Source organism: Hylobates moloch, unplaced genomic scaffold (genome assembly GCF_009828535.3).
Source record: "Hylobates moloch isolate HMO894 unplaced genomic scaffold, HMol_V3 SCAFFOLD_4, whole genome shotgun sequence".
NCBI classification, from domain to species: Eukaryota; Metazoa; Chordata; class Mammalia; order Primates; family Hylobatidae; genus Hylobates; species Hylobates moloch.
The window spans coordinates 62,376,258-62,394,322 of record NW_026652279.1 but is presented as its reverse complement, the minus strand read 5'-3'; the positions used below and the strand labels follow the sequence as shown (position 1 = coordinate 62,394,322).

General features: G+C 37.5%; 1 long non-coding RNA gene across 1 annotated transcript in view; it reads right to left on the bottom strand.

The window, feature by feature from the left end:
- LOC131383253 (uncharacterized) overlaps positions 1 to 18,065 on the bottom strand; it is a 96,415-nt gene that overhangs the window by 78,130 nt on the left and 220 nt on the right. Inside the window, exons 2-4 of the long non-coding RNA XR_009213146.1 lie at positions 5,980 to 6,336; positions 5,704 to 5,823; positions 5,165 to 5,319 (exon numbers count right to left, since the gene is read on the bottom strand). This is a non-coding gene — a long non-coding RNA (uncharacterized LOC131383253). The remainder of the gene's footprint in view (positions 1 to 5,164; positions 5,320 to 5,703; positions 5,824 to 5,979; positions 6,337 to 18,065) is intronic.

Sequence of the window (18,065 nt, the reverse complement as noted above, 5' to 3'; positions counted from 1 at the left end):
CAGTTCCTCACCAGCAATGGAACAAAGCTGGATGGAGGATGCCTTTGACGAGTTGAGAGAAGAAGGCTTCAGACGATCAAACTACTCTGAGCTACAGGAGGAAATTCAAAACAATAGCAAAGAAGTTAAAAACTTTGAAAAAAAATTAGAAGAATGGATAACTAGAATAACCAATGGAGAGAAGGGCTTAAAGGAGATGGAGGAGCTGAAAGCCAAGTTTCAAGAACTACGTGAAGATTGCAGAAGCCTCAGTAGCAGATGCGATCAACTGGAAGAAAGGGTATCGCAGATGGAAGATGAAATGAATGAAATGAAGCGAGAAGGGAAGTCTAGAGAAAAAAGAATAAAAAGAAATGAACAAAGCCTCCAAGAAATTTGGGACTACGTGAAACGACCAAACCTACGTCTGATTGGTGTACCTGAAAATGATGGGGAGAATGGAACCAAGTTGGAAAACACTCTGCAAGATATTATCCAGGAGAACTTCCCCAATCTAGCAAGGCAGGCCAACATTCAGATTCAGGAAATACAGAGAACGCCACAAAGATACTCCTCGAGAAGAGCAACTCCAAGACACATAATTGTCAGATTCACCAAAGTTGAAATGAAGGAAAAAATGTTAAGGGCAGCCAGAGAGAAAGGTCAGGTTACCCACAAAGGGAAGCCCATCAGGCTAACAGCTGATCTCTCGGCAGAAACTCTACAAGCCAGAAGAGAGTGGGGGCCGATATTCAACATTCTTAAAGAAAAGAATTTTCAACCCAGAATTTCCTATCCAGCCAAACTAAGCTTCATAAGTGAAGGAGAAATAAAATACTTTACAGACAAGCAAACGCTGAGTGATTTTGTCACCACCAGGCCTGCCCTAAAAGAGCTCCTGAAGGAAGCACTAAACATGGAAAGGAACAACCGGTACCAGCCACTGCAAAAACATGCCAAATTGTAAAGACCATCGAGGCTAGGAAGAAACTGCATCAACTAATGAGCAAAATAACCAACTAACATCATAATGACAGGATCAGATTCACACATAACAATATTAACGTTAAATGTAAATGGGCTAAATGCTCCAATTAAAAGACACAGACTGGCAAACTGGATAAGGAGTCAGGACCCATCAGTGTGCTGTATTCAGGAAACCCATCTCACGTGCAGAGACACACATAGACTCAAAATAAAGGGATGGAGGAAGATCTATCAAGCAAATGGAAAACAAAAAAAGGCAGGGGTTGCAATCCTAGTCTCTGACAAAATAGACTTTAAACCAACAAAGATCAAAAGAGACAAAGAAGGCCATTACATAATGGTAAAGGGATCAATTCAACAAGAAGAGCTAACTATCCTAAATATATATGCACCCAACACAGGAGCACCCAGATTCATAAAGCAAGTCCTCAGTGACCTACAAAGGGACTTAAACTCCCACACAATAATAATGGGAGATTTTAACACCCTACTGTCAACATTAGACAGATCATCTAGACAGAAAGTTAACAAGGATATCCAGGAATTGAACTCAGCTCTAAACAAAGTGGACCTAATAGACATCTACAGAACTCTCCACCCCAAATCAACAGAATATACATTTTTTTCAGCACCACACCACACCTATTCCAAAATTGACCACATAGTTGGAAGTAAAGCTCTCCTCAGCAAATGTAAAAGAACAGAAATTATAACAAACTGTCTCTCAGACCACAGTGCAATCAAACTAGAACTCAGGATTAAGAAACTCACTCAAAACCGCTCAACTACATGGAAACTGAACAACCTGCTCCTGAATGACTATTGGGTACATAATGAAATGAAGGCAGAAATAAAGATGTTCTTTGAAACCAACGAGAACAAAGACACAACCTACCAGAATCTCTGGGACACATTCAAAGCAGTGTGTAGAGGGAAATTTATAGCACTAAATGCCCACAAGAGAAAACAGGAAAGATCCAAAATTGACACCCTAACATCACAATTAAAAGAACTAGAAAAGCAAGAGCAAACACATTCAAAAGCTAGCAGAAGGCTAGAAATAACTAAAATCAGAGCAGAACTGAAGGAAATAGAGACACAAAAAACCCTTCAAAAAATTAATGAATCCAGGAGCTGGTTTTTTGAGAAGATCAACAAAATTGATAGACCGCTAGCAAGACTAATAAAGAAGAAAAGAGAGAAGAATCAAATAGATGCAATAAAAAATGAAAAAGGGGATATCACCACCGATCCCACAGAAATACAATCTACCATCAGAGAATACTACAAACACCTCTATGCAAATAAACTAGAAAATCTAGAAGAAATGGATAAATTCCTCGACAAATACACCCTCCCAAGACTAAATCAGGAAGAAGTCGAATCTCTGAATAGACCAATAACAGCCTCTGAAATTGTGGCAATAATCAATAGCTTACCAACCAAAAAGAGTCCAGGACCTGATGGATTCACAGCTGAATTCTACCAGAGGTACAAGGAGGAACTGGTACCATTCCTTCTGAAACTATTCCAATCGATAGAAAAAGAGGGAATCCTCCCTAACACATTTTATGAAGCCAGCATCATCCTGATACCAAAGCCAGGCAGAGACACAACTAAAAAAGAGAATTTTAGACCAATATCCTTGATGAACATTTATGCAAAAATCCTCAATAAAATACTGGCAAACCGAATCCAGCAGCACATCAAAAAGCTTATACACCATGATCAAGTGGGCTTCATCCCTGGGATGCAAGGCTGGTTCAACATACGCAAATCAATAAATGTAATCCAGCATATAAACAGAACCAAAGACAAAAACCACATGATTATCTCAATAGATGCAGAAAAGGCCTTTGACAAAATTCAACAACCCTTCATGCTAAAAACTCTCAATAAATTAGGTATTGATGGGACGTATCTCAAAATAATAAGAGCTATATATGACAAACCCACAGCCAATATCATACTGAATGGGCAAAAACTGGAAGCATTCCCTCTGAAAACTGGCACAAGACAGGGATGCCCTCTCTCACCGCTCCTATTCAACATAGTGCTGGAAGTTCTGGCCAGAGCAATCAGGCAGGAGAAGGAAATAAAGGGTATTCAATTAGGAAAAGAGGAAGTCAAACTGTCCCTGTTTGCAGATGACATGATTGTATATCTAGAAAATCCCATTGTCTCAGCCCAAAATCTCCTTAAGCTGATTAGCAACTTCAGCAAAGTCTCAGGATACAAAATCAATGTACAAAAATCACAAGCATTCTTGTACACCAATAACAGACAAACACAGAGCCAAATCATGAGTGAACTCCCATTCACAATTGCTTCAAAGAGAATAAAATACCTAGGAATGCAACTTACAAGGGATGTGAAGGACCTCTTCAAGGAGAACTACAAACCACTGCTCAATGAAATCAAAGAGGATACAAACAAATGGAAGAACATTCCATGCTCATGGGTTGGAAGAATCAATATCGTGAAAATGGCCATACTGCCCAAAGTAATTTATAGATTCAATGCCATCCCCATCAAGCTACCAATGACTTTCTTCACAGAATTGGAAAAAACTACTTTAAAGTTCATATGGAACCAAAAAAGAGCCCGCATTGCCAAGTCAATCCTAAGCCAAAAGAACAAAGCTGGAGGCATCACGCTACCTGACTTCAAACTATACTACAAGGCTACAGTAACCAAAACAGCATGGTACTGGTGCCACAACAGAGATATAGATCAATGGAACAGAACAGAGCCCTCAGAAATGATGCCGCATATCTACAACTATTTGATCTTTGACAAACCTGACAAAAACAAGAAATGGGGAAAGGATTCCCTATTTAATAAATGGTGCTGGGAAAACTGGCTAGCCATATGTAGAAAGCTGAAACTGGATCCCTTCCTTACACCTTATACAAAAATTAATTCAAGATGGATTAAAGACTTAAATGTTAGACCTAAAACCATTAAAATCCTACAAGAAAACCTAGGCAATACCATTCAGGCCATAGGCGTGGGCAAGGACTTCATGTCTAAAACACCAAAAGCAATGGCAACAAAAGCCAAAATTGACAAATGGGATCTAATTAAACTAAAGAGCTTCTGCACAGCAAAAGAAACTACCATCAGAGTGAACAGGCAACCTACAGAATGGGAGAAAATTTTTGCAACCTACTCATCTGACAAAGGGCTAATATCCACAATCTACAATGAACTCAAACAAATTTACAAGAAAAAAACAAACAACCCCATCAAAAAGTGGGCAAAGGACATGAACAGACACTTCTCAAAAGAAGACATTTATGCAGCCAGAAAACACATGAAGAAATGCTCATCATCACTGGCCATCAGAGAAATGCAAATCAAAACCACAGTGAGATACCATCTCACACCAGTTAGAATGGCCATCATTAAAAAATCAGGAAACAACAGGTGCTGGAGAGGATGTGGAGAAATAGGAACACTTTTACACTGTTGGTGGGACTGTAAACTAGTTCAACCATTGTGGAAGTCAGTGTGGCGATTCCTCAGGGATCTCGAACTAGAAATACCATTTGACCCAGCCATCCCATTACTGGGTATATACCCAAAGGACTATAAATCATGCTGCTATAAAGACACATGCACACGTATGTTTATTGCGGCACTATTCACAATAGCAAAGACTTGGAACCAACCCAAATGTCCAACAACAATAGACTGGATTAAGAAAATGTGGCACATATACACCATGGAATACTATGCAGCCATAAAAAATGATGAGTTCGTGTCCTTTGTAGGGACATGGATGAAACTGGAAAACATCATTCTCAGTAAACTATCGCAAGGACAAAAAACCAAACACCGCATGTTCTCACTCATAGGTGGGAATTGAACAATGAGAACTCATGGACACAGGAAGGGGAACATCACATTCCGGGTACTGTTGTGGGGTGGGGGGTGCGGGGGGGCGGGGACAGCATTAGGAGATATACCTAATGCTAAATGACGAGCTAATGGGTGCAGGAAATCAACATGGCACATGGATACATATGTAACAAACCTGCACATTGTGCACATGTACCCTAAAACCTAAAGTATAATAATAAAAAAAAAGTTTTGGATGCAATAAACACATATATTGTATTTATTGCTGCATAAATATGAAATGTCAAAAATATTAATAACAAATACAAATAATTGAAATAAAATGTCCTCCTACCTTAATTAAGCAGTTTCCACAAACTTGTTTTCTTCAAAAGGCTGTCTTTTCACTGTACTGGTTACTCTGACAACATGTGAAATAATGAGAACATACACCTAGTCTTGGCTCTGAAGTTTTCCCTAAATAGGGCATTTTTAACGATGCTTTCTTTCCTGCAAGTGATGGTAAAGTGATTAAAACTATGGCAAAATTCAACATAAAGGTCAGACTGAGTCTTGCCAACTGCTAGAAACTTTCGTAGCATGTGCCTGAATAATGTTTTTATCCTTCCACATCACTTCCTCTACTCATGTATTGTGCCAAGCCATAGGGAAAAGTTAGTCCGTGTGTTCATAGACACAGGGGAAGGTAATAAGAGGAAGGGGAATTAACTATCATATCTATCTGGGATAAAATCCTTCTGTTTTGAGACATGCTTTATAAGTTGCTTCATTCCAATTAGTGTCATTTGTAAACTATCATACTTAATAAGTAGCAAATGCCACAGTCAGCACTGTAGTGTAGCCATCCTTACAGGATACAATTAATTAACTCACCTGCAAATGAATTCTTGCCTTTTTCTCCCTGCCAAGCTCCAAGAACAATGAGTCTGTTTTCAAAGGGCTGTGTCACACTGATAAAAGGGGCAATGGCTTTCAAGGAAGAAGAAGAGGTACCTAGAAAGAGCAAAGCAGGGGCTGAAGAGCCCTGCCCCTCCGAATGTTGTCCTTTCTTACATGCTCTTTGATGCTGGGGAGTAAGAAGTGAGTGAGGAGGATGGGGAGAGGCAGAAACTAGTGAGAGATTCACATCTTTACCTCTGTGAGACTTACATTCTCCTTGCAAGTCACATTTTCTCCTTTTGGAGCAGAAGTAGGATTTTTACATCGCAGAATCTGTAGAAGAAAAGGGCCTGAGGCTGGCTGCATGAAGCACTAAAGTCCCAGCAATTTTCCTTCCATTTCTGCTCCAGCACAGAGGCTGCTGATGTGGGCTGAGTTAAAGCACGTAGAAACCAAATAGCATCATGTTTTTGAGACATTTCTGATGCTAATTCCTGTGTCTTAAGGCCCTGGGGTAAAGCTTGAACTTCGGAGTTGATGCTTTGAGGGTTAAATCCCAGTTTTACGATTGTTTTTTTTTTTTGTTTGATTTTGAAGTAATTTAACCTCTCGGATTCTCAGTATCTTCTGTAAGAAAAAAAAAAGTGGAGATGAGGTATAGATACTATTAGCTGTCTCTTAGGTTAGTATGAGGATTAAATGAGAGCATATCTTAATGGTTCCGCAGCATGTCTTACACTAATAAGGGCTCAGCGAATGATGACTGGCCACGCACTTCAGCCACTGAGGAATGGCAGGGAGCATCGTCTTTTCTTTGAATCTCTTCTTGAAGCCACAGCGTGGGTTATAAAGGCTGTAACATTCAGTCCATTCTGGCTTCCTGTAATGTTAACATGAGCACATCATGAACACTGGGCTTATACAGAGTTGTAAAGCAGACAACGCTTGTCTTTAATGTTCTTGTCCTGCTCCTTCCAAAATTAGATTTCATATCCCAGACTCCCTTTTCCCCAACCTTCTTTACAGTCTTGGAGTTTTATGCAGCATGTCCCATACAACCCTCTTTAGGACTTCACTCTCCTGTCTCCTATGGTCCCCAGGTTCTGTTTGAACACACCACCTGCTACTCCTATTGACCAATCAGTCCTCTGAGGGTAAGTTCAGTTCTCTTTTCTTATTCCATTCACCAGATTTTTCAGTAACAAAGGATTATGGCCCTAGTGCTCATTAAGTGAGCTGTCTTGGAATTTTATTGTTTTAGAAATTTTAAAAACACATACAATTTGAAAATATTTTTGATATTTGAAATAAAATACCAAACAGTCTTTAAACATTGGGGATATTCTTTTAATGAAATTGTGGAAGGCTTTCTAGTTTTTCTAACTTAAAAAAAGCAAAGAAAAATGCAGAATTCTAGATTTAAAATGAAAAAAAAATATGAACCATGACTCAATATAACTTGCAGATTCATCATTTCCCAATGGTCACTCCTAACCCTCCCTAATTGTAAATGGTAGCATTATACTTGACTCTATACTTATTCTTCGAAGTCCTCAGATTTTTTTTTAAAGTTCTTTGTGTAAGCAGACTATTAGTCCTTGTCAATAAATACTGTTATTTTATAGCTTTCTGAAAATATGTTTCAGTCATGCACACTTGGGCACACAGTTTGGATAATTCAAATTAAATTTCCAAGTATTTAGTTCATTACAGCGTCAATGCTAACCACCTTAGGAAAATTGACTTTTCAATACCTTATCATGGTTATCACATTCTTAAGCTATTAAGTTTCTCCTTACTAAAATCCACTAGTTTTCTAAAATTAGTGAGATCATAGCATTTCTTTTATGTAGAGCTTCTTGTCATGATGGGGTAATTTTTTTTTTTTTTTTTTTTTTTTTGAGACGGAGTCTCGCTCTGTCGCCCAGGCTGGAGTGCAGTGGCGCAATCTCGGCTCACTGCAAGCTCCGCCTCCCGGGTTCACGCCATTCTCCTGCCTCAGCCTCTCCGAGTAGCTGGGACTACAGGCGCCCGCCACCACGCCCGGCTAATTTTTTGTATTTTTAGTAGAGACAGGGTTTCACCGTGGTCTCGATCTCCTGACCTCGTGATCCGGGCGTGGTGGCTCACGCTTGATGGGGTAATTTTAAGTGGTATATGGAAGGTCCATTATTGCCTTTTTCTCACCAGGTTTAAGTGTATCTCCATTTTAATGACCTTTTCTGATATATTTGTTATGTCAAACCCCAGCACGTGATAGTATCCTCCCTTTACTTTATACCAAGATACCCAGTTCCTTCATCCCCAAAAGATTATTCAACATTAAACCGGATGTGTTCTTTTGTAATCTATAACTGAATTTTATCCTCTTGGGCACAAAAATTAAAGACAAAAAGTCTCTGACACCTCTTACTGCTTTCCACCTGCCCCAGCAACCAAAAAATGCATAAAAATTTAGATTTTCTTTTCAATTGCTGAATAAAGAACTCAAACTCCAGTTTTTGTTCATTTCTTTCTTTCTTTTTAATTATTTAGTAGACTCTCTTTGAAGGTACAATAAAACCTCTATTATTAGGACTGCAAGATCTTTTAAGCCCATGACTTTTATCATTTAAACTGAGTTTCCTCCCAAGACTGTGTATTAATGCAAAGAGGAAAAGAGTGAAGCCTCTTTTTTCTTTTCCTGCCTATACTACATGCTCAGGTTTCAAAGCAAGATGTCACACTAGAAATAAAATAAATGTGGGAAATTTTCCTCTTGGCATTACTTTTCAGAGGCAAAGACTAAATAAATAGTAGCAGAGGTGGAAAGAGCATGACAAATACTTTCATATTATTGAGAAGTCCAAATAGAAAGATGGTCACATTGTGAGCTTTGCTGTGTTGAGATTCTGGTAGAAATCTGCACGGAGAACATACCTTGGACTGACACCCTTGGGAGAGGCCTCCCTTAAATTCTTCACAGCTGGACTCTGGAGACAAGCAGATGCTCTGCATGCCAAGGACATGAAAGGAGAGGGAACTACCGAGCTGATTTCTGAGGAAGCTGGCTCCCAACCCAAGCATCAAAATTACAGCCAAGACCCTGATTATTTGTCACTTTTCCCTGCAGTTTTGAATCAGTAATCATATTTATCTGAGCGTAGATAACATAAAATTATTGCCCAGCCAATTTTACTCAATCTTTAATAATTAATTTGCTTAAACTTTTTAAATAAAGGATATTTCAGTTAAGGTTTTGTTGATACTACACAAAAAATTCAACAGTACTAACAGCACTGATTAATTTCCAAATCTTGGTCCTTTAGGGGGTTGAATGAGTTTCTCTTTTCTTTATTCTTTTAGCATAAAGATCAAGACCTACTTTTTAAGGGAGGCCTTTCTTTCTAATAAATACTTGCATCTTCTCTAAATAAAAAAATTTGCTTGCTGTATCTCCTATTCCCTTTAACAACTGCTCAGATGAATGCATTCATGATTATTATATATCTCCCATGACTTTATTACTCTCTAAACTTCTCAAGACTAGTGAGCAATGTTCTCTAGTATAAGCCATAAGAGCCTAGAAACATGTTCAACATTTGGTTAATAATTTATCTTAAGGTCTATTGGCTGTTGAACACAAATCACTTTTATACTCTCACTGCATTATGAAAGTTTGTAATTATTTTAATGCAAGATAGTATATTGAATTATTAGAAAATTTAGTATTTGTAATATAGAGATTAATAAGTCTATTAACTACCACAGTTTGAGCTTATTATAAGAATTAGTGGGTGTTGTTTTCTCACCATCTATTTTCATGTCTGTAGGCTACTTTTAGTTTTAGTGTCTAATTACCCTGTTTTTTATGTCTCCTTATCTGCCTTGGCTACTTTACTAAAGTTCTACAAGGAGATACATGCATTACCTGACAGCTACACAGAAATATTCTTCAGAATGATAACATTTACTGGGTATTACTATAATATAAATTATAATTGATGGTTAGAGTTGGAATAAAAACATGAAATACCTTTCACACCTTGCCATGCTCAAGAATTTCAATATGATTAAAAGAACACAGGAATTGAAATTTGCTAACCTACATGCTTTCCAACAAATTGAGTATTCTACTGTGTATCAGCCCCAGGGGCTATCATTCTGACACTTTCTCATCAGAATTAAACTACAAATCCAATAATAATAATAATAATAATAATAATAATAATAATAATAATAATAATAACTTAGCTAAGTAGGTCAGACTGCTGAGAGCCCTAGCACTAAGTTTATTTTTGACTGGGCAAGAATTCTCTACCATGAGAGAATTAAAACGACATAATAAATCTACCTTGTGCTTATAAAGAAGTGAATTAATGAAAAAAAGGAGTATATCTCTGATAACATCACATTGTTCTTTCAACTTAAATCTTGTACTTTTTTCTCATTTTCTCCCCTCCACGGTACACACATTTTAATGTCATTGGGAAATGTGCCCATTTTGGTTATATCCTGGAACTGTCTAGAGTTCCATTAGTCCATTATTTATTGTTTTTTTGACTAGACCAAAACAACATAGTAGGTTAAACCTTATATATACAAATTGATAGATAATCTCCATCTGTATATTCCATAAGTGTCTCAAACTTAACTCACTCTCTTCCTGCTCACGTCAATTGCCAAGGGGCCAAACTCAGAATTTCAGAAATGTTACCTCTTTTCATACAGTCAACAAGTCCTATGAATTTCATTTTGAAGCTATAATTTGATTCCATTATCTCCTTTTTACTCATACCCCCACTTCTCTGCCAACCAATTGATTGTTCCGTCTCCAGTCTCCTTAGTTTTCATATATTTTTCATCCTGCCACCAGAGTTTTCTTCCTATAAGGCAAATCTAATCAAACTATTCTGCTCAAAAACCTCCAATAGCTTCCCTTTATGTACAGAATAAATTTTAAAAATTATTAACATGAAATTAAGACCTGGCTTGTGACTGATTTCAGTTTACCTCCATGTTGTTTTAAATGAGATTTAGTATCATAATATGATTAAGAATGCAGGTTTTAGATTTTAAAAGCCATAAGTTTAAACTCTGACTCCCACATTTTCGAGCTAAGGGACCTTGGAAATGGTTCTTAACTTTTGCAATCTGTTTCTTTATATATTGAAAATGGAAAGAAAAATGCCTACCTTACATATTTTTTGTGAGAATTAAATTAGATAACCTACATAAGGGTATATAATAAACACTAATATATAGCCATCATTACTATTTTTTAACTTTTTGACTTTATCTACTCCTATCACCACCCCCGCCCTGCAGCCCCGCAGCTTGGAGCTATCCTATACCTGAGGTAGGAAACAGATTTCATTACCCAAGCCAAATTGGTGAAGAGGTAATGTTTGTTTCTTGAGCCCTACACTAAGAAGGATTCTGAGACAAATCACACTCAGCAGGAAACAATGTTGAAATAGATTTGCAGAGTCTGCCACTGGGTACAGAAAAGAGTGTTAGTTGCACTGATACTGTATACTACGTTGTAGCTAATTTGGAATACATGTGGTCCCTTGTATCTCCTACATCCATAAATTTATCTTCTGCTTCATCTGTCCAAAATATTTTATTGTTCTCTCATTTTCCCTTCTACCTGTCAAAATCTTACTCATTCCTTAAGACCCATATCAAATGTACCCCTTGTTATAAACCTGCCCTCCCTGGGTACTACTAACTGCAGTTGTGTCTCTGTTATAACTCTTCTTGCAGCCTGAGTTGAATTATAACTCTCTGTATATATTTCAGGTTTCTGCATCTTGAAGGTAAGGACTACTCCTCATTTAACTTTGTTTGCGCTGGTACACCAAGGGCAGTGCTTGCAATAGATCAATAACAGCAACAACCAAAACTTATGGAGCCCTACTTATGTGTCAGGCCTTGTTGTAAGCAGTTCTCCTACATATGAACTCACTTAATCCTCACAACACCTCCAGGAGTTACATTACCCTATTTACAAAGGAGGAAATGAGAGGTAGAAGGTGAAGTATCTTGCCCCAGCTCACAAAAGTACTTACTAGTAGCAGCCTGTCCTCTCAATCACTACACTTGTACACCTTCTTAAGGAATGTATTATGTTTATTGAATTGAAGTTTTGTAAAATTTTTTATTTGAAAATATATTTTGATGTTATTATCTTCATTTAAATGTTTTATTTGTAGGCACAATGCATGGCTAGTTACATTGCAAATGCCCACTCTAAATGTATATGTGAAAAATACCATACTGTAAACACAAAGGGGTGTTGAGTGCAAATGTTGCAGTAGGGACTGTTTGCTGAAATTCTGTATCATCTATATTGTATGTATGTTTCAGTTCAGGTTATTAATAGATATGCTAGTGCTTTATTTCATGTTGAATATTCTTAAAATCAAAATATTTTTTCAAAAATCTCTAAAATGCGTTACAGGCACAAATTTAATGTCAAAAATTTGTACTGTGAGATCGTTGGAACCTGGCCAGAGATGCAACCAAACTGAGAAGCGAAATGGTGCTCATAAGTACCAAGTTAAACCATGTGAAACCAGTGATGTCTTCATCTTAATCAAGCATGCATATCCACAGGTGGAAACGTTAAGGGGCAAAGGTGTCATATTTAACTTGGACTTTGCAACTCTCCCTTTCCTAATATGGATATTTTCTTCTACGTATGGGCCAAGTCTCATGCCTTTGGAGTCTCCAGTCTCCTCACAGGAGTTTATGCCTTTGCACTTCCCTCCACCAGAATTGAATAACCAAAGAAATAGGTCTAGGTGGGACATTTGCTCTGTTCCTCTGGTTCTCTTAAGTGAACTGTGATGGTCTACTAAAGAGCTGTGTAACGACAGAGCCAGAGATATTCATGAATAAAGGATAGGGGTGAGATTACGGACTTATCTTAGAAGGAGGACTCAGCCAGAGTCTCAGTCTATCTAGCAAACTAGACGTTTGCTTAGAATCTCAATCTAAGCCTTCAGGAGAATCTCAGGCATATTAGATTAGGGAGCATGCTAATGAACACATCTTACTTTAACATTACAGTCACATGTATTTTTTTTTGTTATTATACTTTAAGTTTTAGGGTACATGTGCACAATGTGCAGGTTTGTTACATATGTATCCATGTGCCATGTTGGTTTGCTGCGCCCATTAACTCATCATTTAGCATTAGGTATATCTCCTAATGCTGTCCCTCCCCCGTCCCCCCACCCCACAGCAGTCCCCGGAGTGTGATGTTCCCCTTCCTGTGTCCATGTGTTCTCATTGTTCAATTCCCACCTATGAGTGAGAACATGCGGTGTTTGGTTTTTTGTCCTTGCGATAGTTTACTGAGAATGATGATTTCCAGTTTTATCCATGTCCCTACAAAAGACATGGACTCATCATTTTTATGGCTGCATAGTATTCCATGGTGTATATGTGCCACATTTTCTTAATCAGTCTATCGTTTTTGGACATTTGGGTTGGTTCCAACTCTTTGCTATTGTGAATAGTGCTGCAATAAACATACGTGTGCATGTGTCTTTATAGCAGCATGATTTATAGTCCTTTGGGTATATACCCAGTAATGGGATGGCTGGGTCAAATGGTATTTCTAGTTCTAGATCCCTGAGGAATCGCCACACTGACTTCCACAATGGTTGAACTAGTTTACAGTCCCACCAACAGTGTAAAAGTGTTCCTATTTCTCCACATCCTCTCCAGCACCTGTTGTTTCCTGACTTTTTAATGATTGCCATTCTTACTGGTGTGAGATAGTATCTCATTGTGGTTTTGATTTGCATTTCTCTGATGGCCAGTGATGATAAGCATTTTTTCATGTGTTTTTTGGCTGCATAAATGTCTTCTTTTGAGAAGTGTCTGTTCATGAACAGGCAACCTACAAAATGGGAGAAAATTTTCACAACCTACTCATGTGACAAAGGGCTAATATCCAGAATCTACAATGAACTCAAACAAATTTACAAGAAGAAAACAAACAACCGCATCAAAAGTCACACATATCTTGAAGACAATTGGAGTTTCCTATACTGTATATGTATGCCCTAACTCTGTTTGCCTTTTTTTGTTTAATAGGTGTCAGTATTTCACTTTTTAAAATGCCCTACATTTGAAGGGCACCTGTAGTCCTAAAGATCCGACTAAAATAATCACGAACCTTCAGAAAGTAACCAAATACAGACTATTTAAATGAATTTGCATTTATGTAAATTGACTCATACATATGTTTCCTGCCCTTGAGATTAAAAAGTCACCCTGTAAGATCTCCACGCACAGTGATTCTTGGGGCAGCCCTGACATGCTGTAGTGAGCCTCATGCACTCTCTCTTCTCCAGTCACAGATTCTTTTCTTTGACCTATTACGGAAGTGTTGGATGTCTCTGCCTTCTATAGTGCACTGACTCAGTAGGAAACAACTGCATAAGCTAAAATAAATTTGGCCTGATTTGGGAAGTGCTAGCATGGTTTTTCCACCTTAAGAAATATTTCATAACAAGACTTCTAAGTAACCGTCTGCTCCCAGTCACTATCTTTCATCTAACTTTCTTTGCATCTCAGCATGTTCCTAGGAAGCACTTGAAAAATCTTGGGATTAAAAAAAAAAATAGATACTTAGAAGAATTCCTATAATTGGAGAGCTCTCTGTTCTTGGTGGCTAGGGCTTCACGTTTCCAGCTATTATCTCATTTGTTCACACGCTCCTTTCTGTCAGAAAAAGAGCAAGTATATATAAGAAGTAGAAATGGAGTGGCAGCCCAGCATTTGTGTTTCCAGTTTCAGACTCTTACGCATTGTTTGAAATTAGTCTAGAACTTCAGGTGGTCACTCCAAATATTAATTCACTGATTGGATATAATCCTAGTCATTCTAAACCTCCTCTCTTGTGAATGTTTACATGGTGATATTTTTTGAGAGATTAATAAATGTTAATGACCTCACCAGAGAGTTCTTTCCAAATGAAAATTGTACTCCCTTGGAAATTGCCAACCGCTATCTTGGGAATTTTTATAAGATTGCTAATTTGAAGAAAGATTTTGATTTAGGTAATGAAAGGAAGAGGGATCCTAATAACCTACCTCTAAGGACCAGAATATACTTAATTAATTAGTATAGTCTATGAAGCAATTAAACTAAAAGAGTTCTACTTTCTTCTTAATAGCTATTTCAGATTTGCAAATATTCAAATTTCTATTTTGTAGGAAACATTATGTTCAGATTCACTTTTTACATATGTAAAGGAATTCACTGATGACTAGTAAGCAGAATTAAAAATTATAAATTTTATATGGTTTTTCCCTACTTCTGTTGTTTTGTTTAATCTCCATCATTTAGCACTGTGCCAAGTATAAAGTACTTATAGGAAATAGAGCAAATACTTAGTATTTATTGAATAAGTGGATGTGCTATGACCTAAATGTTTGTGTTCCAAAAAATTCACTTAACCCCCAAAGTGATGATATTAGGAGATGGGGCCCAATTGGGGGTAATTAGTTGTGAGACTGGAGCCCTTATGAATGGGATTGGGGTGTTATAAAAGAGGCCTAAGGGAGCTTGTTTGCCCCTTTCACCAAGTGGGGATGCAACATGAAGGCAGCACCTATGAGGAATGGGCTCTCATAAGACACAAAATCTGCTGGTGTCTTAATCCTGAAATTTGCAGCCTCCAGAACTGTAAGAAATACATGTTTCTTATTCCTAAGCCAGGCAGTTTGTGGTATTTTTCTTATATCAGCCCAAGAAGACTACTATGGTCTGAGTGTGCCCCCCAAAATTCATATACTGAGACTTAATGAGCAATATGACAGTATTAAGTATTAAGAGGTAGAGTCTTTAAGAGGTGGTTAAATCATGAAAGCAGACCTCTCATGAATGGGTTTACGGCTCCTATAAGAGGACTTCAGGGAGTTGGTTTGTTCTCGTCCCTCTCTTCTGCCATGTGAAAACATCTAGAAGGCCCCTATCTATGAGGAATGGTTCTTCACCAGACACTAATCCTGCCAGTGCCTTGATTTTGGATTTCCCAGCCTTTAGAACTGTGAGAAAATAAATTTTTATTATTTATAAATTATGCAATCTTAGGTATTATGTTATAGCAGCACAAATGGACAAAGATAGTTACTAATACAAAATGGACTTATACATTTAGTTTTCAGTACAATCTAGGTGGTCACTTTAGCCATGTTTATTCCTGTTGTATGTGGCTATAATTGATTGATTCATTCCATTGGTAAAATGGATAAAATAACATTTCCAAACATTGTGTATTTTGTTTCATATTGCTTTCCTCAATTTGAATACTAAGGTAGTTTGTGGTAAAGGTGCTTATGATTGTCCTTAGTGTGTTTCCCAAATTATTTTTAGTTCCCGTAAGCACTTGGTAGATCTGTACTTCCGGGCTCCCTTGTAGATAGGTGGTGTGGTGTGAGTTGCTTTGGCAATGGAATATAAACATAAGAGGCATGTATTTATTTCTGATGGAGGCTAAAGGGCTAGTGTATGACTTCCCATGCTTTCTCTCTTCCTTTGCCTTAATATTTTGCCATGTTCTAGATACTGGCTGTTTCATCAGCCATGTCTAGGAGTGAAGAGAAGTCAGATTGGAGTCCCAGGTCAATTTTCTATAAATATAAAGGATTTTTTTTATTGCAGTGTAAGTGAACTCATCCTGACTGAAAACCAAAGAAAGAGTGTTTCTGGAATCAAGCATTGATTAGTAACACTAAATGTTGAAGAGCAGTTAATGACTATAGGACTAAACAATGTCTACTGAATTTGGCTACAGTGAAACCATTTTTTAAACTTTTTTCACTTTAATGAGAATAGTTTCTATAGAGTGATAAGTGTGAAACCGACTATAAGTGGTTGAAGAGTAAGTGAGAAATGAGGAAGTAAAAAGAGTGATTGTAGAAAAGTTACGAAGATTCTCTGTGCAAGTGAGAAGAAAATTGACTTGGTACTTGGAGAGAAATGTAAAAATCAGAAATGTGATTTTCCTTAAAGATGGAAACTTGAAACATGTTAAAATGTTGACAAGTAGGGGGCAACAGAGAGTGAAGGGAGGAAAAAGAGCAAATAATAAAAAGAGCAGAGGCCCTGAGGAAGCAGAAAAGAATGAAATCCAGTGTCTAGGCAGAAGCATTAGTTTTAAAAAAAAAAAAATTAAAAGCCCCTCTTTCACCCTCGTAAGAGGAAAGGAGCAAAGATGTAGTGGCCAGAAGTTGGAAGAGGTGGAGACTTTTGCTGGTTGGGAAGTCCAAGGTGACACTGTCTGCTGAGGATGAGTGAGGAGATGGCACGTCCATAGTTTGAGGAGAGTAGAAGTTTTTGAAGAACAGGACACATTTGGGATATGACAAGTGAATATGAAAGTTCTGTTCCTAAGACTCAGTATGTTTTCATTTTTAATGTAAAATCAAGGAACAGGGAGAAGTATAATGCCACGGACAAAAATAAAGACTCATGCCTGGATATTGCCAATAAAATGAACTGGCTACATTAAAATATCCCACTCTTAAATTTATACACTTGGCCCCAAGATAATTGTATTATTTTTTCTTCAAAGTTATAAAGTATTCCATAGAATGTCTATTGAATTTGTCTATAGTGAAACCATTTTTTAAACTTTTTTCATTTTAATGAGAATAGTTTCTATAGAGTGGTAAGTGTGAAACCAGACTATAAGTGGTTGAAGAGTGAGTGAAAAGTGAGGAAGTAAAAAGATTGATTGTAGAAAAGTCAGGAAGTTTGTCTGTGCAAGTGAGAAGAAAATTGACTTGGTAATGCTAAGACAGGTGAGTAGAGCTCTTTCCATCCCCTTTTTCTGTTGAAAGTTACAACAAAAAAATCAGAGTTAAAGAAACAGTAACATAAACCACATGCTTAATCAAACACAAAGACATCTACAATCTAAATTATAACATTTAAAGAAAGAAAACAGATGGAGGAATTATGAAGATCTTAGCAGGAAAAAAAATAAAAGGTCAAATTCAAGTACGTGTATATGGTGGAGAAAGTGGAGATAACTGATAAAAAGTAAACCAATTCACCACACAGGATTTCAAGAAAGGCTCAACAATTAGGAGCATGAAGAACTGCAAAAGGTGTAAGTTAGGCAGGTAGCCGAAAATAGAGATTTGAAAGCCTGTTTATGGAGTTACTAGGACCCAGGTGCCCACCCTAACGCAGCATCAGGTGGCTGCCTCCCTTCTACAACTCCGGGAGGAATTTGCTTTGAGACAGTGAATCAGCAAGGCTCCAGATGCTGAAGCACCAAGCCCAAAGGACAGCCACAAGGCAATAGATTGAAAATGAAGATATTACGTGTAAGTCTACACAGTAAC